Source organism: Atta colombica, unplaced genomic scaffold, assembly GCF_001594045.1.
Source record: "Atta colombica isolate Treedump-2 unplaced genomic scaffold, Acol1.0 scaffold51, whole genome shotgun sequence".
In the NCBI taxonomy this organism is placed as follows: domain Eukaryota; kingdom Metazoa; phylum Arthropoda; class Insecta; order Hymenoptera; family Formicidae; genus Atta; species Atta colombica.
The window spans coordinates 1,680,257-1,691,926 of NW_017259541.1; the positions used below are offsets into that span (position 1 = coordinate 1,680,257).

General features: G+C 36.5%; 1 protein-coding gene across 2 annotated transcripts in view; it reads right to left on the reverse strand.

The window, feature by feature from the left end:
- LOC108691744 (histone demethylase UTY-like) overlaps positions 1 to 11,670 on the reverse strand; it is a 91,947-nt gene that overhangs the window by 55,066 nt on the left and 25,211 nt on the right. Inside the window, exon 1 of one of the 2 annotated variants that reach the window (XM_018199622.1) lies at positions 7,792 to 7,877. The exons of the other annotated variant lie outside the window; for it this stretch is intronic. The gene's annotated coding sequence lies outside the window, so the exon portion shown is untranslated. Of the gene's footprint in view, positions 1 to 7,791; positions 7,878 to 11,670 lie in introns of those variants that run through there. 2 annotated transcript variants of the gene reach the window in all.

Below are 11,670 nucleotides of genomic sequence, written 5' to 3' on the forward strand. Positions count from 1 at the left end.
CGCGCGAAAGCGCACAAGAGATTCACTTTCGGCTGTCCTACTTTTAGATCCTACAGTTCTATCTGGATGCACCAGAGTAGTGCAACTTTTTATTTCAGCAAGCTGCAGACTCTTCTATTGGCTACTTCAAACGTCATTTTTGATCTAACGACCTATCAACCAATAAGCGTTTTACTATAATTCTTCGATATGATATAATTACTAGGGCAAATGTCTCTGGCGCAAAGATCCGCGCTTGTTTACCCTAATAATTATCAAATATTAAACAAGGGCAAATTATGCTTACAAGCATAATTTATTCTGTTTACTTTACAGACAACAAGGATGAACTGATGTTTACAGCGCGTGAGCGTAAAAACGAAACGCATCCCAGACGTGTACTAAAGTAGCACAAAACGGAAAACACATCCCTACTAGATCCGCCACAAGAGTGCAAAAGGAAATAGGCACTTGAACGTTTCATATACACGGAAAAATCTGGGAATAGTGAAAAACTATGTACTATAGAGTAAATTACACGGCGGGAACGTTGACCTCGTCACTGACTCACTGAGTCGCGCTGCTGCTATTTTTATCGTTTACTTTCCTTTTAATCTCCCCGCAGCTTGTCGTCGTAGTTCCAAGCTACTCCGAGTTCTTGTGAGTTTCGAAAAAGAGACAAGCGTGTTCCAACGACGGTGATTCGAGGGCGATCAGACAGGATGGCGAGGCAGGAAGTTAACTGTACTCGATGACTAAGTGCGAACAGGATTCCACGTACGTGCCGGAAACCGTCAGTTGTCCACGCAAAAGCGTACCTATACGTGAGCGAGAGGGGGAGGAGGATTGATAAGAAGAGATCGAGATAAGATCACCCTCGCTAATCTTGTTCGGAGGCCATGTGGCCTCACGAGCACAACGAGGGTAACCCCGTTTCTCATTCGTGCGAGCTCAAAAGATTACACCGCTTAGCGGTAAACACAGCCTTCTCCAAGTCTACGCTAAATACAAAGATCTCGAAATCCTGGAATATTTTTTTTTCTCCCGAGATGTCTCTCCTCGATCGTCTATAGAGAATCTTTTTATTCTTTTGGCGGAAAAAGTATCATTTATCGCGATGGCGTATAATATATGTAACATCTCCAAAAGATATACTACAAAACGATAAATAAGGTTAAAGCTGTGAAAATTAAGGAAATTATGAATAGTTTCTATTATGTACTGAAAAAGATTCACTAAATTTTGAGAAATACTTATTTCGTACTAACTTACAGTAAATAAATATATACTCGATAAAAAAATGATACTTAAACTTACTCTAATTAATGATTCTTGTACAAATAAATATATGTTTACATTTAGTAAATATTTGGTTAGTACTATTGAAAAAAAAATTAGTGAATTCTTTTCAGTCAAATTTCAGAGAGAAATTTTGGTAGAGAATAAATAAACATATAATTGGGTCAGCATATGTTTTTGTAAAAAAGATGATTAAATTGAAACAAATTCAATTTGCTTATTATATAAAGTCGCTTCTTCGATAAAAATTTATAATATTCTTAAAAAAACGAAATTGTTTTGAGGATTGCATGATAATCAATTTTTCTAAAATCTGTGATAAATATATTTTAAGACTATTATCAAGAAGTTTTCTTCTTGAGAAAGAAAAAATAAGCTAACAATAAATTACATTTCTTTCAAGCAGTACTTTCTGTATATGTTTGTGTATTGTTTGTACATTCTACATACAAACTTACAGTTGTTACCTTCGTAGTTGATATCACTATACAGGTATATTTTTCTCCAAGTGTGTAATCTATCTGCTTTAGTCTTTATCTTCATTTTGCGATATCATGCATCGTTTCTCGCTGCGATAATTACTATTATCAATATTTTCCTACACCACCGTTGCTCTTCCTATTATTATTCCCTAGCGACCATCATCACTGTTATTGTACTCGGCATTCCTGCAATTGTTATCGCGTCGAAGACCCGTTACCGTGCAGATAGAAGAGTAAAAAACTCTTTTCTAGAATTTATACAATTTCGGGCGCGACGAGACGAGAGGGAATCTCTTTATCTTGAAACGGGCGGCGTCGTCGAGCGATAAGAAACTCGTACGAAAACCTCGGTCGAAAGAACGTGCGAGCGTGCGTGTACATACGAGAGAAGGACCGACCGTCCGACGATAGAGGGTCAACGACCGGCTCTCGCTCTCCTCTCTAGTACCTGTATCATCCTCATCTCTCCACCTCGAGCGGAACGCGCGCGAGCCTAACCGCTAGCGAACGAGTGCGAACGCATCTTCGTCCTCCTCCCCCCCCCCCTCCATCCTTCATCTCCTCCTCCCCGCGAAACTAGTCTTACGCGCAAATTACTCCCGCGGGATTCCGCTCGAGCACTCGCACGAGATCGAACCTACGAGATCATTTTAATTCCAACTCTTTACTCAAATCGGAAGTTTACAAGAAAGAATAAATCGGAATGACGAATTCTCATCAGGGGGAGTCGGCTTTCCAACATAAATTTGTTGTTGTTTTTACAACGTAATAATGTATTATTAACCCTATTACTCGCGTGATTTTTTAACGTAATTATTATTCGCGTGTAGAATTATTTGAATCACAAGAGTTGAACATTGTATAATAGAATATCTTTAAGAAAAGTTGATAATCTGAAGGAGGAATTAAGAGAAGGGGTATAATTTTTAGTTAAAGAGTAGATTTAATAAAAAATTTCTAAAATATAATTTTTATTGACGATTCTTATTAACATAATTTTACAAACATAAAATTCTGATTAATGAATTTGATAATTTCACATAATTATTTTCAGCTCTGAATCTAACTAAATCTTTTAATACTTTAGCAAAAACTGTTCTTTTCGCGTACATTTAGCAAATTTATAAAACTGGAATATACCTGCGAGTAATGAAGGATTAATCACCATTTTTTATCTTATATATAAATAATTATTAAACAAAAGTTTTCAAATAAAGACTAAACCCCTCAAAACAAAGGGTGAAGTATATAAATGACGCTGATCTGTATTAATAATATTTTATTAATAAATTTTATTACTAGGTAATTTAACACTTCCCACGTTCTACTATTATTACATAATCCAATAAATCCTTACATTTCTCATACGAAAGCAGCTCCTTTAGGAGGCCTCGCGCATAAAATATAGGAGAAAGGGAGAGTGTGAATACTATATGGCGTAACTTCACACTTTTGCAGTTAAATCGTGAACGTTTAACGCAACTCGAAAGAGTGGCAATGGGAAATGAGAGAGAATCGATATAAATGCCAGCCGATAGAATTACAAACCTCGAGAGTCATCGAAGTTAAGCGACCCGTCATTCAGCGCGGTTAGCATGCGCGCTACAACGTTATTCGCCCTAACGCGATAACAACTCGCGCGTTCTTAACCCACTAGATGTCAATTCGCGCGTGTATCACGCGTGTCAGCTGATCGGCTCTCGCGTGCGCCAGCCGGCCGGTCTCTTCGGCTGCTCGCCAATTGCCGATTGCGATCGCGGCATAACGCAATCGCGCATAATCGTCGATTAATAACTGTCATTACAACCGATGGGGAATGCAAATACGAAGCGAGCAAGCCGCTTATTTTTCGCGCGCGCTTTTCAATGAGAAAGCTATAATAAGCGACGTGTCGATATCGTAATTATAATCGAATCGTCATTTGGAATAAACTGCGTCCGTCAGCTTTTAATTATAAAATTGTATTGTTCAAAATTAATACTGACTTTGTTAAACTGTTTCGTATGTATATGACATTCATTTTTATATGGAAAATACACTACCTACACTGAAAAGAAATATAATTAATTTTAATAATAAACATTTAGTTGAATACTGCCAACTAAATATTTATTAAATATAAAGATATATTTATTTCATACAAGAAATGTTAATTTGATTTAACAATCATTCTTTTTTTATTGAACAAATATTTACTCACTGTAAGTAAATGTTTAGTTGGCAGTATTGAATTAAATATTTAGTAAAATTAATTATATTTTTTTCTCAGTGTACAAATTTCCAGTCACTTTTAGCACAGACTATACATTTGAACCTTAAATGTAAAATCAGCTTTGAAATCCGATGTGTGCCCGATTAATTAGTTCCCTTTTTAAAAACCAGTGATTCAATTCCGATCTCCTCTTTTTTTCAAATATATTTAAACGTTAAATGCTCATCCAGTTAAACGAGATACCAAATATATGTAATGAAAAAGAAATAAATCGGTTGTACGATTGTTAACGCAATCGGCAATATCAAAAATAATATAATTAAAGAAACAATTGTGTTCGTAGATCAAATAATCGCGTAATAAAGTGGTAAAACAATTTCTCCTCAATTCCCATCAATTAAGACTCGCTACGTATTCAATATAGCGCGATGCAACGTGCCTGTTTTTCAGAGATTTTCTATATAATATATATTGCAAATTTTTGTATTTGAAAGTCTGCTGTCTACTTCTTTTTACCGATCTAATTTTATTTATCTTTTCATTTCTATCAATTTTTTTTATATTTTATATAAGATACCTTTATATAAAATATAAAATATCTACAAACAATTTTCACACGAATTTCAAGAAAATCTAAAAAGAATCACGAGTGAAGTCCGGCATTGCATATTTTCTAATGCAGGCTATCTCAGAAATACATATTTTATCCTTTCTAAGAGTTTGGAACTCGATTATTAATAATTTTAATCTTATTCTCTCTTGCCTTTTCACACACTTTTCTCTATTCGATTCCGTCGCACGCGCCTACGTACGTGAACGATTCATCGATCTCGGGAGCACATCGGCGTACCGAGCTTTGACCGAGAAACAACCGGGGGCCAGTGATCTTCAACTCGTTCAACAACACTCTGCGAGGTGGCATTGCCTGAATGCCATGGTCAGCGACCGTGAGGGATCGAGAATTTAAATTCTGCGCCGACTCCCATCGGCCCACCGTCTTCCTATCTCGCGGATCCTGCAGCACAATCTTGCTCGCGTGCAAAAAAAAAAAAGAGCGTGAAAAAAACCAGACACAAACTCGGCGAGATCGAAAACCGCACGAGATAAATTTTTATCGAGACACTGCAGCTTTTGTGCAGATAGGTGTGAGCAGTTCATTCCCCTTGATTGACGTCATTAATATTCCTTTAGTAATTTTTTTATGCATTTGAGTAAAATGTAATTAAACGTAGCGAGTTAATTAAACAGAAAATAAATGCAAATATCTTGGAAAGAGAAATAGAAAGAGAGATATATTAAAGATGTCAAAACCTATCATAGGCCTATCATTATATATAACTTTTTTTTAGCCTTCCTGAATTATTATAACTGTCAGCTTTTGAATTATATTAAAAATGGGAAACGTAAAAGTCGGTTGTGAAAGAAATACGACTAAATTTGTTTCTTAAATGCGTCAATCAGCTGACGGCTGTGAAGGTCTTCGACCTTTTCGAATTATCATCGAGAATCCGTGACACTTACTTGTTGCATTTATCCAAACCTGAGTCGTGGTAATTAACGACGACCGTTAAATATCGCTTCCACCTCCGATTTCCGCCACCGCCTTTCGATAAAAAGGTCAGTGATACTGACACACATTTTTATTAATAATTTACGACATTTTGAAATATCCAAGTATTAACTTACATCTCAATTCATCTGTTAAACTTTAGTTATTCACGAAGATGATTTTGTGAAAACCGAAACAGGTTTGAAAGAAATATATCTACTTGTTTGTTTTTTAAAGAGGAGCATCAATTCGAGCTCATTACCCTTTGTACATTTATATTTAAATTTTAATTTAATTCTCCGAGCCAATTAGATTTTTCTTATTATTTATCACATGGATTGCTTCACTCAGAGAAATTTTTTTTTTAAGATAGAATTTCAAAATATATTCTTTCCGTTTACGACTCGCATGAGAAATACTTCGTGTTCAAATTATCGCGATAACGGTAAAAGGATTTAATGGATCTAAAACACAAATGCCAAGGTTTAGAATCGTGTTTCGATCCGCGGCTTTGGTGCTTCGGCTTTTATTCGCTATTTAGAGCAAGGCCTCATCAAGGCCATGAGAGAGCATAATGGCCGGAAGTGCGACTTCCACGCGAAAACGTCATGTGCATTGCACTCGCCTCCTTCATTGCGATTACGAGTTCACATGATCCGAGAACATTCTTTTTATTAAGAGAAAACTATTTTCTTGATATGAAATATTGTCAAAAAATTGTTTAATATAAAGTATTGTAAATTTAAAGTACCAAAAATTATTATTAAAAAATATATAAGTACTTCAGAAGTGACATAACTAGAAAAATTCAGTTTCTCAGAAAATAGAAAAAATTATTTTTGAACTTGACAGAAAATTACTGACTAATCAAAAAATATCGATAAAGAATATATTCTTAAAACACAAATTTTGTCAATTTCGTCTCATATTATTTAAAATAATACCAATATTTTGTTGTAACAATTTTCACGATTTTTTTTTATTATTCTTTTACAACGATTTTTTGATAATTTTCTAATGAATTCAAATTCATACTTTTCATGACTGATGAGATAATGTTTACTTAATTCATTCACTGAAATTAACTCGAAAATCGTTTTGTGTCATTTTTTAAATAAAGGAGCGATATACTAATATTCGATGCTGGATATCAAAATTCAATTTAGGTCAAAAGTTTAAGTTGAATATCGAAATGTAATGAATGGCAGTAATAAAATGTTCAATTTTTCGGGCATTCAGCTCTCAATTGTAAATTTAGTAAAATAACAATGATAACATGTAGCGTAATTTGGATTTTTGTGTTTGCCGAACAAGCACGTGTCATTTTCATTTATCGAAACACGAATCCGCTGGTAAGTGTGTGCGTGACACTCGTGTGAAATGTATCGAAAAAACATTGTATCCCGAGGTCATTAAATCCCTCGTCGCGCGTCACAGAAAAGAGTATCACTTTCGTTTTCGCGTTAACCTGACACAGCTCCGATGTGATGTGTAAATCTATCGTGCTCTCTTAAAAGTAGAAAACGATGGGAAAATACAACGACTATGAAGTAGGAAGATATTTCGACATCAGGGCTCTCTGTAACGGTAAACGAACGGAACGGGCGAGAGCGAGCCCTCCGTAGAGTTGCGCCCTGCGCGCATGCCGCTTGCACGGCAAAAGGGTCAAAGGACGAACGGCGAGCCGAGGGCGGTACACGAAAGCGTCGTCCCCGAGGCATCGATCGAAGCACTGGCCAAAAATTCGCGCGTTGCTCCGCTTCAATTCGATAAACGGATAAAGTGAAGAGAGCGAGCGAAAAAGAATCGCTATTTACTTGGCACATAACAAATCACATAATCGGTGCACAACAATGGCTGCGTTCAGCCAATAGAGCAGCTTTATAATTGTTGTAAGATTCTTTAATACGATGGATTATTGCCCTTAGTTTCGCACTGAATCTAAATGTATACAATGATATTAAAAAATTTTACAACAATTATAAACCTGCTTTCTTTGTTGAACACAACCCAATGTTTGATACGAGATAACAACGATGGCGGAGGGAGAGGGCAAGGGCCAGGTGGCAAGGATCACGAGAATCGCAGGCAAGTTACGAAGATCGAGTGAAGTGTGATATAGTTCTAATCAGTGATAGACTTGACACTCTGAACCAGCCCTACCGTGTCTCCTGAAGGAACGCGTGACGAAAAAATGATGACGATCGCGCGCGGCGAGCCAGTCAGCGTGAACTTGGAGCGACGCGCCGCTGACTTCACGCGACACTCACCATTTAAATCTCCCAGCGGCGGCAGCGGCTGGTGGTGGTTTAAATCGACGCGCGTCGTCGAGTATCAGTCGCCTCTTCTCTTTCCGATGCGCTCCGATACGATAATATTATGTTCACGCACTCCTTCTCTCCCACTTCTCCTCTCCTCCTCGTCTCTTATTATTGTTATTACTGCTACTGTTGCAGTCCTCCTCCTTCCTCCTTCCTCCCCCGATGCGACGATGAGAGACGTTTTCAGCGTCTCATGGCTCCGACGATATTCCCTGACGTCGGGATTAGCTTGCTTGAGCACGAGTTGCTTGAGCGCGCGCTTTCCGGCAGTGTGTTATTGTATATCATACAATAGCGTTTGAACACAAGAAAAAGAACACGAGCAGAGAACCACCGCGAAACGAGCACGCGCGACTCCGAGTACTCGGAACGGGCGCACTCCCACGGAACGTCCACCTCGCCGCCGTCCGTTGCGGCGTGAAGTTGCACTTCGATACGAGACCAACTTCTTGGCGGTTATCACGCGATCGCGATTTACGCGCACGCCTCACGGCACCCAGAAACTCTGGCAGTAATCGTGTGTAACTATTATTATGCTAGTGGCAGTGATGCGTCGTCGCGCGGTCTCGGGGGGGAGGGGAAAGAGAGACGGGGAAAAGCGTGTGTTGTATGTATGCATATATATATATATATATATGTATATATATATGTATGTGTGTTGTGTGTGCGTGTGTGTGTGTACGTGTGAGAGAGAAAAAGAGAGAGCGGCGATAACGCACGCGGAGCGCGGGGAGACACCTCCACACGTCGAAGGCTCTCGCGCGACTGACGCGCCTGGTCGGCACGTAGGGCAAGTTGGGATTAGGAGGCGGCATCTCCCCCTTCCGCGCGCGCGCCGCCAACTTCAGTCGGTGGAGCGAAGAGGAAGCGCGCATGCGTAGCGGCCCTGTTTTAGAGCAGCGCGCCGCGACACTCATCGTCGAGCCACCGCCCGACGCGCGTTCACCCTCTTCGCAATACGAAGCGATGCGCTCTATCGAGATGCACTGTTCAAATCAAATCATTTCTCTAAAATCATTCATTACTGCTCCATATATCGTTAATTTAACTAAAATAATAGAGCTAAACTATTTAACCCCATTGTTTTAGTTAAATTCAATAAGAAATTCAATAAGAAATTTAACTTGACAATGTTGAAAATGTTAAATTCGATTCAAATTCAGTTTATTATTTACCAAGTACTTATGTAATATGAACGATGTTCCAACTTTGAAAGTAAGCAATTCAACTATAAAAATGAATTGATTCATATATAAGGAAAATGTAATAAATTGTTATTTAACTCAAGAGACTACGTTACAATTATTCTTTTAATATAATATCCAATTATTATTTTAATATAAAAAGTACCAAAAAGCAGCTTGAATATCGATTCGAAAATTCTAGATTCTTACAAATAAGGAAAACAAAATCCACTTTAAAGATCCAGTTAGAAAATACATTAAATTCATATATCTCTTTATTAAAAGATATCAAACAATTCAATTTTTTATGTTATATTTATATTTGAATATTAAAATATGCTTAATATTCATTGTTTTTTTTGTACACGTTGTGTCATTTAGATTCCCAGTAATTAATTAGTACCTTTTAATTAAAAGTACCTTTTAATTAACATAAATTAAATGTCTTACGTGAACTCCGCGTCGGTAATTGTGTGATTACAGATTTGACATAAACTCCGAAGAACTTTTGAATTAGAAAATATAGAATTTTTTCATTTAATGCTTGGAAAAATTTGGATATAAAAGATGTATTTCCTTTGTGTTAATATTTTATATTTAATTTTCAATAATTTATATTAGAATTATTTTAAACTGTGACTTTTTAAAAAAAACTACTCTATATTCTTTTAATTATACTTTAACACATTGATACACACACACACACACACACACACACACACACACACAAACACCATAATATTATATCTGTGACAATTCAACTAGTTCAAATCGATAATACTCCAATTAGCATAGCGACTTTAAATTATTATTATAGTTAAAAATATTCCACGTCTCATTTCTAAAACTGTTTGGAACGCTCGGCTCTCATTTAACATAAAATTCAACAAAGCATCTTCGACCTACAACGGTCAAGATTCGGAAAAGCAAAAGGAGAAACGAAATTGTCTGTGATTCGACGAAATCATGCGAGCGCTTTTTCTTTTTCTTTTTGCGCCTAAAATTTCCCATAGACCACATATAGAACACATAGAAGAAGGTATCGGCGGCGAATCGGTTTACTCGGAATTCAGACCTATTATTACGAGAGCGTAATCGTCTGATTATACGTCTGACACATACACGATGCCTCTCTCTCGATAACAATATATATCGGATTCCCATCCCTGCAGCGACTAGTAAAGGAACCGTCGCCGGCTCCGGAATTTTGCAGCGACTCGAGGAATCGGCGGCTCCTTCTTCGGCCCTTCTTCTCTTGCCCTTCCCGTTAGCGGAACCTTACTAAAATATACACGACGGTAGTTTCCGGTTTCGTTTCTCTTATTGCGCGACGCGGCAGCGAAGAAACTCACCGAGCCGCAGTGACTCTCAAAGTTTCTTCCAACGACATTACCAAATTAACTCCTGAACGCCTCACTACTAGAACAATATACTTGATGTATAGCAAAATCAACCTGATTCAACTACACTGAGAAAAATAGTATTCATTTAATTAAATTAATTTTATAGTTGTTTTAATTTCTTTCAGTGGAAAGCGTACATTCAGTCTAGTATAATATGTTTTCTTAAATATATACATTCTTCTTCTAAAAGAATGAATACAAATTAAATTAATTTAATCATCTAAACAATTTTTTTCTTGCCGTTTGCTTATAACTTTTATAAAAATAAATATATATTGTAAAAATATTTTTAATATCAAGACGTTAAAGATATTTTTATAAAAACAGCCTAAAATAAAAAATTTTATGCCGCATTTTCGATTTACTTTTCCATGAGGAATTATTCTCTCTTCGAGAATGCATGCTATCGATTCGAAAACACGCTCTTTGATTATTGACATCTAGTTGTTTAAGAAAACGTTTGATCAGTCGTTATTACAGATTTAAGCAACTAATCATGCGCTGCCATAGAAATCTTTGGCTCATTTTGACATTCAAAAAAAGGTGACATTAAAGAATCAACAGATGCCGAAAACTTTCTATTACGATATAGGTTATTTAAATTATTTAAATGTGCCCTAGTATTTAAATGTATTCACTTCTTCTCTGTTCAAATATTTACACACGTTCGGTCAATTTTATTTATTTTTTTTTTTTACCTAAAATACATGTGTCACATCCGGATAAAGTCTGCACGTGCCGATAATCACGCCGGAAATTCATGGAAAGGACAGTTTTATTAAAGTCTAAAAATTTAGCTAATTATAGATTTGAAAATAATTATATTGGACCATCATAATTATAAAGGCCGCTTAAGAATGACAAACAATGCTCAATTCTTTTCAAAAACAAGAAGCACTGCATAAAAAAAATTTTCTTTAGATAAAAAAAAACTTTTGACACTTTTTCTAATAACAAGTTTGCCCCAAATAATTATTTTGGAAATATGATGTTATCACTACAGCTTTAATTTATAATTACGTTGTAAATCCGACAGATCGAATCGGCGCACAGTTTATACAGCTAAAAGATGCATTTATATGTATATGAATTATTAAGAGGATGCTGCTGCCGTGACGACCAAAATCCAAATCATTGTTTTCCCGCTGTGAAAAGCGGCTTTCACACATACGATTTACAAGACACCAACAGGTCATTATATACTACTACATCAACATCATGCGCATACATATATATATATA